This window comes from Sapajus apella, unplaced genomic scaffold (assembly GCF_009761245.1).
Source record: "Sapajus apella isolate SASKATOON/1434 unplaced genomic scaffold, GSC_monkey_1.0 scaffold7, whole genome shotgun sequence".
NCBI classification, from domain to species: domain Eukaryota; kingdom Metazoa; phylum Chordata; class Mammalia; order Primates; family Cebidae; genus Sapajus; species Sapajus apella.
This window is the reverse complement of record NW_022436947.1, coordinates 23,083,823-23,095,516: the sequence shown is the minus strand read 5'-3', so window position 1 is coordinate 23,095,516 and position 11,694 is coordinate 23,083,823.

Sequence of the window (11,694 nt, the reverse complement as noted above, 5' to 3'; positions counted from 1 at the left end):
CTCCACAGTCCTGTAAAAACGTATTTAGAAAAATTGCCAGAAGAATGCAGACTCTACCAATGCACACAAGCTTTTCTTCTTTTCCCAGCAGGCAAATTTATGCAAGCAAGATATTGCTTTGAAAACAAGCCATTTCTTTTTAAAATGACATTTTGAATAAACACAGAGCCATAAGGAAGCCTTCAATACAAAAGGTGATCTAATATTCCTAAGACTCTAGAAGCAAGACGACAGAACCAGAAAATCCATAAATCCTGTACTTTTTAAACCTTGCTCTATAAACTATAATCATATTAGTATATCACTGAATTAAGGAAGGCATTTCTTTTCTCTCTCTCTGAATAATATAAATATTTTATGTAATATCACTCTGATTTGTCTTTTCAGTAGAGGGTCTTTGATACTGACATGAAGGCCTTGGACTCAGCTATTTTCTCCATTTGGTCTCTAAATTACGTTCATACATATGTAGAAAGTTATGCTTCTATCTATACAAGTATTTATTATTTATGTATGTATGCATGTGCTCATATCCTGGTTTCTTCCATAAAGACTTTAGGTGCTACCAGTAAATACATGTAATAAATTTGCAAAGCAAACACACACAAAACATAACAATAGGGCAGAGAAAAACCAAAATTAGCAAGGGAGATGTAAATGGGCTAAGGGAAAGTGTCAGAGAGAGTATATTATGCCTAAGAAAGTTGTAAATTTCTATTTAGTTCCCAGATCTAAGCAATGCACTTAGTTCTAAACTTTACGACTGACAAAGTAACAATAAAAACAGACCATTAAATTGTTTTTATTATATATGAATGTCACAAAAAGGCATAAGAATCCTTAGGAGAATCACAGCTTCTACTTGACAGCTTCTATTCTTTCACAGGTCTTTGTACTGGGGACACTACTGGCTGTAAAGGACAATGTCCTGGCCAGGTATGGTGGCTCACACCTGTAATCCCAGCACTTTAGGAGGGCATGGTGAGAGGATCGCTTAAGTCCAGAAGTTTAAGACCAGCCTGTAACATACAGAGACCTTGCCTCGACAAAAAATGAATATAATAAATAAAGGACAGTGTTCTCAGGACCCTCACCACAACAAATACACATCTAGTAGTGTGTTTTGAGGAAAGGCAAGAGCATAACCTCTCATTTCAATTCAGAAACAGTTCTTCACACATCCATTGGGAAGAGTTTTGGTGTAAGAATAAAACATTCTTTTTCACACCTTCATGGGCACTTTGATGTAAAAATAAAACTCACTATGCCTGTACATAAATAGATGGACTGTGGCCTGCTGCAGTGGCTCACACTTATAATCCCAGCACTTTGGGAGGCCGAGGTGGCGGATCACCTGAGGTCAGGAGTTCGAGACCAGCCTGGCCAACATGGAGAAACCCCATCTCTACTAAAAGTACAAAAAAATTAGCCAGGCATGGTGGTAGGTGTCTGTAATCTCAGCTACTTGGGAGGCTGAGGCAGAAGAATTGCTTGATCCCAGGCAGCAAAGGTTGCAGTGAGCTGAGATCATGCCACTGCACTCCACCTTGGGTGACAGAGTGAGACTCCAGCTCAATAAAATAAAAGAAAGAAAAAGATGGACTACATGCACATATGTGTAGATTATTCTAGTTTTGGAAGTGATCTTACAGAAAATATTAGCGATGACCTTTTAAGTAGTTACTATGGACCAGGCATTTTGTTTACATATATTATTCCATTTGTCTTAAGACTTCGAAATAATCATCATTACTTTCCTCTTCTGTATTTTATAAAATGAGGATACAGAACTGAGAAGAATTTAATATACCTGTCATAGGTGTGGTATAAATATGTATATACCTATATATGTATGACAACACTGAAACAAAAAGTAAAAAAATCTACAATTAAACTGAAAGATTTGAACACAATTCTCTCAATAAATGATAGATCAAATAGACATAAATCAGTACAAATAAAGAAAATCTGAATGGAACAATAAAATTGCTCGGTCTACTGCAAAATTTCCCAAACCTCTCTAATGGCCTAATACCAGACCTACTGAATGGGACTCTCCAGGAAAGAGACCTAGAAAGCTGTATTCCTCAGGTGATTATCATATAGGAGGTTTAGTAAACACTAAAATCTAATGAAAACATGAAGAACTCTGGACCCAGTTCATGTTACAAGAAACATTTACCAAAACTTTGAAACACTTAACCAAAACATAACAATGCCTTAGGCCATATAGCAAGTCAGCGTGATCTCCTAAGAATTAATTTTGCATAGAATTCCACCTCTGACCCATACTAGATTAAATTAGGAAATAAACTTAAATTTTATATTCATTAATACATGTGCAGGTCCCCAAAATTGGAAATTTAAAGTATACATATTTTAATAACTCATAGCTTAATAAAACATTAGAAAGGAAAAAATAGTCAGATTTTAACAAGAAAATACTGTCACTTAAAACTTTGGAGAGGTAGGTTAGTGGTATGTATGAGGACTTTCATGATTTAAATGCTTTATTATAAAAGAAGAAAGTGAAAATTAATAAGCTTGGTTTTTGAAAAGATAAAAAAAGACAACTCTCTGGGAAGTTTAATCAAGAAAACAAGAGATAAGATTCACAGGAATACTTAAAAGAATGAGAAATTACAGATACTACATAAACAAAAGAAAAAAACATGCCCTGATGCCAAAATTACAAAAACTTTCAAGAAATGAATATTTTCATGGAACAACAAAATTGATCAAAATTGACTCAAGATGAAATAGAAAATGTATCTCTGTAACTATCAAAGTCATTAAATAAGTATTTTTAAAAATGTTCCCAGAAGGAAGACATCATGCACATGTGTTTTTAGAGATAAATTCTTCCAGACATTGAAGGGAGAAAATTCTAAATTTGGCATAGTGAGAACATTCTACTACTCATCTTATGAAGCAAAATAACTTTGATGACCAAATCAGAAACAGACACAATATGAAAAGGCAGTTAGGTGCCAGTCTCACTTAGGAATATTGATCCACTGATTTTTTTAAAGCCAAGTTATGTTTAGTTATTTTCTTAATAGTATAATTAGTTTATTAATGATATAATGTATTTTATTAGTGGTATAATATAATTCAAGTTGTTGTTAAGAGCTTAGAATTGTTATATTTTTCTGGTGAATTGAAATTTTTTCATGATGTAGTGGACATCTTTATCTCTAGTAATGTAACTTTCTGCCTGAAGTTATATTTCTGTATTCAAAATTAATGGCATCAATTTCTTTTAATGAGCCATTTTTGGATATATCTTTTTTCCACCCTTTGCAACTTTTCTGTGCCTTTTTGTTTTAGATATGACTCTAATATGCAGCATCTAGCTTTTTTATTTTTTGAGATGGAGTTTTGCTCTTGTTGCCCAGGCTGGGGTGCAATGGTGTGATCTTGGCTCACTACAACCTCTACTTCCTGGGTTCAAGTGATTCTCCTGTCTCAGCCTACCAAGTAGTTGGGATTACAGGTGCATGCCGCCACACCTGGCTACTTTTCTGTATTTTAGTAGAGATGGGGTTTCGCCATGTTACCACGCTGGTCTCAAACTCCTGAGCTCACGTGATCCACCTGCCCAGCCTCCCAAAGTGCCAGGTGTAAGTCATTGCACCCAGCGACATCTAGCTATTTTTTAGAAAAAAACAAAAGTAAAAACAAACAAACAAACTACTCTGACAATCTATGTATTTCACAGGAGAGAAATCAGTCCATTTATATTTATTTTAATTATTTTCTACTAACAGTTTGAGCTTTTTCTTTGTCCTCCCCTCCCCTTTTTCTTTTCCTCTTTTAAGTTGATTAGAATTTTATCATTTCAGTTTTTTCCCCTCTACTGGTTTGGGTGTTCCTGATGCTATTTTTGTTCTTAGTCAAACACTTCAAATTTTACTGTGCTTACTTCACAAGACTTAAGTTAATAATTGTATTTATCCTCCTCTTGAATAGGTCCAGGACCTATGAATATTTAACTCCATTCACCACATACATTACCTTTTAGGTTTCATGCTATTTTGTTCATTACTTCACAGTTCTTTGCAATGCTTAATTGTTTTATTCTCCAAATCAATGGTTATTATTGCTGTGTTCAATATTTATTTAGATTTATTCTCATCCTTAATGCTTTCTTGATTCACTCTTTTTGCATCTCAGATCTTTACCTGGGACAAAAATAATCTTTCTAAAATTCATCCTTTAGATTTTCTTTTACTGAGAATCTGTTGGTATTAAACTCAGTTTTTGTTCATCGTAAAATTTCTTTATTTTACTCTACTTTTTGAGTGTTTGTTTTGAGTATATGAATGTAAATTGACAGTTATTTTCTCTCAGCAGATTGGTGCTACTCATTCTCCTGCTTTCTGCCTTTCATTTTTGCTCTCGAGAAAGCAACCATTAGACTAAATATAGTTTATTTTTAGTCAGGCTATCTTTGCTCTCTGGCTGCTTTTAGGAACTTTTATTTTCTCTTTGGATTTCACTTTAATGTTTTAATATTGAATTTGAAAAATTTATTCTGTTTTGAATTCGTTAGGTCTACTCAATCTAAAGATAGATGTGTTTTCAATTCTGGAAAGGGCTCAGTAATTATCTTTTAAAATAATGTCTCTTCCCCTTTCTTTTAATTCTCTCCTTCTGGATCTCCAATGGCATTTATTTTAGGCATTTATTCTCCGTGTCTCAAGTTCTCCTTCATGGGTTTTATCTCTTTTTCTGTCTGTGCTGCACTCTGGAAAAATTTTTGGATCTATTTTCCAATTTGTGATTCCCATTTTCTTCCTTCCTTCCTTCCCTCCTTCCTTCCTTCCTTCCCTTCCTTCCCTTCCTTCCCTTCTTTCCCTTCCTCCTTCCTTCCCTTCTTCCCTCCCTCCATTCTCTCTCTCTCTCTCTCTCTCTCTCTTCCTTTTTTCTGCCAAGGTCTCACTCCCAGCTACTCAGGAGGCTGAGGCAGGAGAATCTCTTGAACCTGGTAGGTGGAGGTTACAGTGAGCTGAGATCACACGATTACACTCTGGCCTGAGCAACAAGAGCAAAACTCTGTCTAAAAAAATTATTTTTTAACATGTTTAAACTTCAGGTTTCATTTTAAATTCAGAGGGTACATGTGCAGGTTTGTTACCAGAGTATATTGTAAGATGCTGAGGCTTGGCATATGAGTGATCCCATCACTCAGGTACTGGGAGTGGTACCAAATATGTCGTCTTTCCACCTTTGCCCCTCCCTCTCTCCTCACTCTAGTAGTTGCCAGTGTCTATCATTCTTATCTTGATGTCCATGTGTCAGGTACATTTTTCTTAATGATACCTAAAGGGGAAGTTTTCAACTCTGGGCTTGACAAATATAAGATTGATTAACTATAAAGTATTTTCTAAATGTTTAGCTTAAATATAAACAATTAAAAATGTACAGATAAAGCTACAAAATAATCAATCCCACAGTGAACTCTTACCTAGGAGTGGCTGAAAGATTCTTTAGTCATCATCCTGATCCTATCGTGCCCATTGAGCTTTCTCTTTTAATAATTCTGGTCAATACAAGTGGACTCGATTATTAAAAGAGATTTCAGTTGCTGAGAACTGGCAGTCTTTATGTCTGCACAGGATCTGATTTGGTCTCCATTGATTTTCGGCCAAAGTTCTGGCTGTTCTGTTGCTCTTGTTTCTTCACATATTGTGCATGTGCTCAAAGAGTATAAGCTCACAGCTGCCTCACCCTCGTGATTACATTTATTCAAAATGCTTTCCATGTATTGTTATAATGAAAAGAATTATGATAGTTTTTTGTGTTTTGTTTGGAGGAGAAACAAGACCATGATCTGATCCTGGGGCAATGTAGGAAGAATGTTGTAAATTTTGGGTTAAAATCCCAGAGCTTTTTTCTCCATGTACACTTCTGTTTCTATCTTAAAAACAGTCAGTTAAATGTCACAACAGGTTTAGTTGCTATGATTGGAAGACTGCTGAGAGGCCGTGTGCCAGATAGAAATCCAGGTTCTATTACTACCAGAGAAGGGGAGAAGGGGATTGGGAGAACCCAGTATATGTGGAGAGTAGCGGCGTGAGGACACGCCAGACATGTAGGTCCTGGACCGACCGTGAAGAATCAAAGCTAAATATGTTACTCTTTGTCTGATAGGTAAGAGGAAACCACACAGGTATTTAAGCAATGGAACAGAATGTTCATACCATGTGAAGAAAATAAAGTTCAAACACATTTCAGAAAAGCCAGGCATAGAAGCAATACCAAGAACAATTTGAAATTTTCAGAATTATGTTCGAAGTGTTTCACAATCACATACTCATCTTTATATGATATATAAAATAAATGATTTCTGCATCAAAATCAGCCCACTTTTAATATAAATTTGTATTAACTACTGAAACTTTCACTTTGGAAAATGTGTATATTTTTAGAGCATTTAGTGCATGAGACAAAAGGCCCTTGTGACATATTACCCTCTCTTTTCTGTCTGTTGGTGTCCCTTAAAAGGAATTTCCTGGCATCTAACACAGAATGATAGCCTCAATTCAATTTAATACTCATCTTTGTTCTTAATATTCCCTTGGGTCATTTCTCAAATGATAGATTTAGTTAACCGAGTTGACACAATTAGGAGTAATTTTATGTGCACTTCCCTCTTTGTGAAATAGGCAAATTTTTATTCATTAGCTTCCCATTTCCCCAGAAGGACATTTTGACCTAAGTACAAAGTGTTGTTATTGAAAACTCTGAAGGACAGTCCAATTTGTAAGTTTCTCATAAAAACAATTTTTGGCATTTTTACACAGACTATGTTAAATGATTTAAAATGACTTGACTGATGTTTTGATAAAGTGCCACTTTGCTTATTTAATGATAAAAAGATCAAGATGTAGGTTGTATGTATAACATTCAACATGACTGAGTTAACTATTTTTCTGTTTTTTTTCAATGTTTAATAAATATAGGCAATTAGTGACATGGTGCCACCACAGCCCTGATAGTTTTTGTCATTGCTTAATTAAATAATAATAATAATATCAAATTACATTGCTCAATTTCCATTAGAACCAAAGTGGCTGGCATAATTCCATCATTTGCTGGAAAGGAAATGATAACTGGGTCATGTCCTATAGTAATAATTGGCACAACTTTGTAAAGAAGAATTCATACCCAACCAAATTTATTTATTGCTATTTCTGAGTGATGAGCCATTGAGCCTGAAAGTAATTCAATTCCAGTTCCTATTGTATTCAAACCAATCAGTTAGAAGATGTGATCTAGCCAAGTGTTTCTTAAACTGTGAGGCTGTGAGCTCTTGGCATTCTTTTATTTAACATCTGATTTCTTTTTTACTAATTTCTCTCCACTCTATTCCCATGTTGGCACATTATTTTTTATCCTTTGTTTACAAGTATCATGCCCTTGCTCTCTGCCCTCTCACAAACAGGATCTAGCTTTTGAAAGAAAAAAAATGTAATTTAGGTTGAATACCAATTAGGAAATAAAATAAAAATATATTGCATTTATTAACAAGTTGAAAATCTGAAAGGTTTTGGTATTATTGTCAGTGATATGAAGCCTTGCACTGAGAATATTAGAACCATTTAAGGATTTTAAATATTTAAAAATTTGAATTAAGTACATGTAAATCTACCTAAAGGATTTAAACTAAAGCTGAAAAGATTCCTCAAAGAGGTCATGAGTAGAGGCTGTCTGAGAGTAAAATGACTTTTTTCAAGTTGTGAAAGAATGGTGAATTTGGCCCACTAGGAATTCATGCAGCTTATCCTAACTGGATGGTCTCTGCTGTCTGGCAGTCCTGTCAGGCCTCTCTTGTAGACTGCTTGTTCTCTCTAGCCATAAGCACTATTCCAGATTTTCTCTGGTCTCAAAGCTGAATCCCACCTACTTACCCAGATTTTAAGAATTGGCATTTCCTCTTACTTTTCTGACCACATGAAAGCTGTAGGTTCTGAACTCTTTCACTCCTGCATCATCTGACTTCACCTATCAACCCCTTCTAACCTCGTGAAGAGTCACATGATCCCAGCTCAGCCCAACCTGAGGCGCTGAGCTAGATCCTGCTCCCTGTTAAAGGAAGTAGTGTAAGCTGCTCACTAGGATAAATGTGCTGTTTATCCTGCTCTGATATTATGGCTATTTTTAATAATTGAGCTTCTGCTCTGTTATTCTGATTCACAGTAGACATTGTCTTACTCAGCAATTTACTTCTCTCTACCAGTCTCAATTACTAAGGTTGTGTCTGAATTACTGTCCTATTGCTAGAAACTTGTCATTTGCTTCTAGATGCCCTAATGCTACAAAATATCTTACCAGTTAACACCTGCCCCCAGACTTTCCATGAGTTCTTTGTATACTTGAACTCTAGTGGCCTTCTCTACGCTGCCTGATTGTGGCCATGTAGTGGACAATCTTGTCATTGTAAGTTGGGTACCATGCTCTACTGTCCTGTTTAGGCTTCCTTCCACTATTTGTACCTGGCCCAGATGCATAGTCCTGCCCCACCCTGGTCATCATATTCAATCTCCAGTCTCTTCAATAGGCCAAATCTCATCAAGGTGATAAGCTCTGTTCTGAAAGCTTGGATGCTATAAGCCCATTCCCCCTCCACCCCCACTTTTCATTATGTATAAAGGAGAAAGTGATTTCACATCATGCCAAGGCCAGCTCCTAAAATGTTTGACCAGTGTCCTTAATCCCCTTCCATCCTACTTCTTTTAGTTTATTTAGGGTTTTGATCTCTGTTATTCACTCTCTCATTCCTACTTTCTCTGTGGGACCTTTCAACTCTGCCTTCAAACATGCACTTGTTTTCCTAGCCTTGAGAAAAAAGAACAACAGCTCTTGATCTTGCTGCTAGTGCTTGACTATTATTCTGTTTTCTTCCTCCTTAGTGTAATACATTTTTAGAATAAATAACCTACAGGGGCTGCCTATCACTTCTTACCATCTTTTCTGCCCTTTACATTTTAGATTGTGGCCTGCTCCTCTTTCCTGCACAAACTGCTGAAGTATTCGTTATCTGAATCAATAAATTTGTTAATTCTTTATCAGTTCTCATTATTCCTAATTTCTCTCTGCAATAATACCAACAGCCACCATTTATTAAGTAGCTTCTGTGTGCCAAAAAGAGTAATCAAGATTAATAAATATTTGCAGACTATTTTTCTCCAATAGTGTTCATTTTAACCAACTTAGAAATAAGTGACAGTTTTTAAATGGGGAATTCTCTTTGCTTCTACCCTGTTCTTTCTCCTCCCCACCTTATGTTGCTCTGTCTACTGAGAATCAACTTCTGTGGCACTTGGGGAAACTTTTCTGCTCAACATCTGGTCATCACTTGGAAATGTGACTTTTTCTAATAATCTTTGCCTAACAGTTGAAGGCACCCTTATAAACCAACACATGATATGAGCAGACCTTTGTATGCCCTAATAATACAGGCCCCATCATGTGTGTCTCAAGTTGTACATCTGATAGGTTCTCTGCTGTCCAATGTCAAATGGAAATGTACTTAGCCAGAAGTTTTTCTTTTCGGGATTTCATGTATTATTGATGCTTCATGAAAACAGAATAAAAAATAATCTTACCACTGACAAAGAAACACTTATGTCAAACTGCTTATATGCCATGGAATTTTATATTTCCTTTGCTTTTGAAAGCCAGTTGTATTACTATCATCCTCCCGTCTCTCCCCGTTACACATGCACACACACAAACTTAGAGAAAGGAAACATTCAAAACAAAATCTCTGTATAGAAGCGGCCAGAGGATTAAAGAACTAAAGATATATTTTCAAATTTAAGTAACTGTACAAATTAAACCTAACACATACAGATACTTTCTTTGTGCAAGCAAGGATTTCTTTCAAAGTATTTGTGCTTTATCTATGCATAACTGCATTTGTTTTTTTCTCTTACGATTTTAAGCTATGTTTCTGTAATGTCCATGTGAAAATAGAAAAAAAGGTATTGATTCTACCTCTAATCCTCAGAGAAATGAGAAATGAAGTAAACAAATAAGTAGTTATTAATTAAGAGATTATTATCTACACTAGAAACTGTGAGTCAGTCATAGGCCTGTTCGTGTTCAGATTCATTCCCCAGGCCTTTTCTTCTCACCTCTGTCACACATATGGGAATATTTGCTAGGTTCCTGTCTTTACTGGATTATGGATGGATCTGGGCAACGGGAGGCACTGGCAGGAGCCTAGAGGACAGAAGGAAGGAAGAAGACAGGGTATTTCTCTTCTCTACCCATTCTGCTTTGAATGCAGGTGGACAGAGATCTCTTTGTGTATTTGCCAGCGTTCTCTAAGGGACAGAACTAATAGGATAGATATATATGCATATATAAAGGGGAGTTCATTAAGGAGTATTTACTTACACAATCACAAGGTGAGGTCCCACAATAGGCTGTCTGCAAGCTGAGGAGGAAGGAAGCAAGTTCAAGTCCCAAAACCTCAAAAGTAGGTAAGCCAACAGTACAACCTTTGGTCTGTGGTTGAAGGTCCAAGAGTCCCAAAGCTGAAGGACTTGGAGTCTGATGTTCAAGAAGGAAGCATCCAGCACTGGAAAAGGATGGAGGCCAGAAGACTAAGCCAGTCCAGTCTTTCCATGTTCCTCTGCCCACCTTCATCCCAGCCATGTCGGCAACTGACTAGATTGTGCCCACCCAGATTAAGGGTGGGTCTGCCTCTCTGAATCCACTGACTCAAATGTTAATCTCCTTTGGCAACATCCTCACAGACACACCCAGGATCAATACTTTGCATCCTTCAATCCAATCAAGTTGACACTCAATACTTACCATTGCACTTTCCTTTCATGGCTCCAGTTTCCACCATACAGGCCACCATAGTCCCAGGGTTCTCTGGGCATCCTCTCCCATGGGGCTTTGCTAACACAGTGGCTTCTCTCTGTTCCTTTAGAGGAGAGAGTGGCTTCCTGAAAGTTGCCTTCTGGGTTGCCTCGCTGGTCCCTCTAGGTCTTACCTCCTGTGGAACAAGTTCCCCAGATTTCATTCCATCTGTTTTTGATACTCAAAGTGGTTTCTGCTTCATGGCTGGATCATGACAGATACATCCTACCTATTCAGAAAGACCTAAATAATGGAATGATTCCATTTCTTCCAGATATGTATGTTTTTATGAATAAAGGAAAAAATCTATGCACCACTTTTTAAAAATGCCATCATTCGCTTGTTTAATCTGTTGAATTTGAAAATAAAATTATCTCAAAACTTTTCTATTTTTGTCATCTATTGTTTAATGTTTTTGACATTGCTCTCTCTTAACAGTATGTTCACAACATTAAAAATTTACACCAGCTTTTTTATTACTCCCTAGGAAGTACAAAAATTGACATTGTATTTTTCATACTTCTTTTTTTTTTGAGATGGAATCTTGCTCTGTCACCCAGTCTGGAGTGCAATGGTGCACACTCAGCTCACTGCAACCTCTGCCTCCTGGGTTCAAGCAATTCTCTGTCTCAGCTTCCTGAGTAGCTGGGATTATAGGCACCTGCCACCACACCCAGCTAATTTTTGTATTTTTAGTAGAGACGGGGTTTCACCATCTTGGCCTGGCTGGTCTTGAACTCCTGACCTCGTGATCTACCCACCTTGGCCTCCCAAAGTGTTGGGATTACAGGCGTGAGCCACCATGTCTGG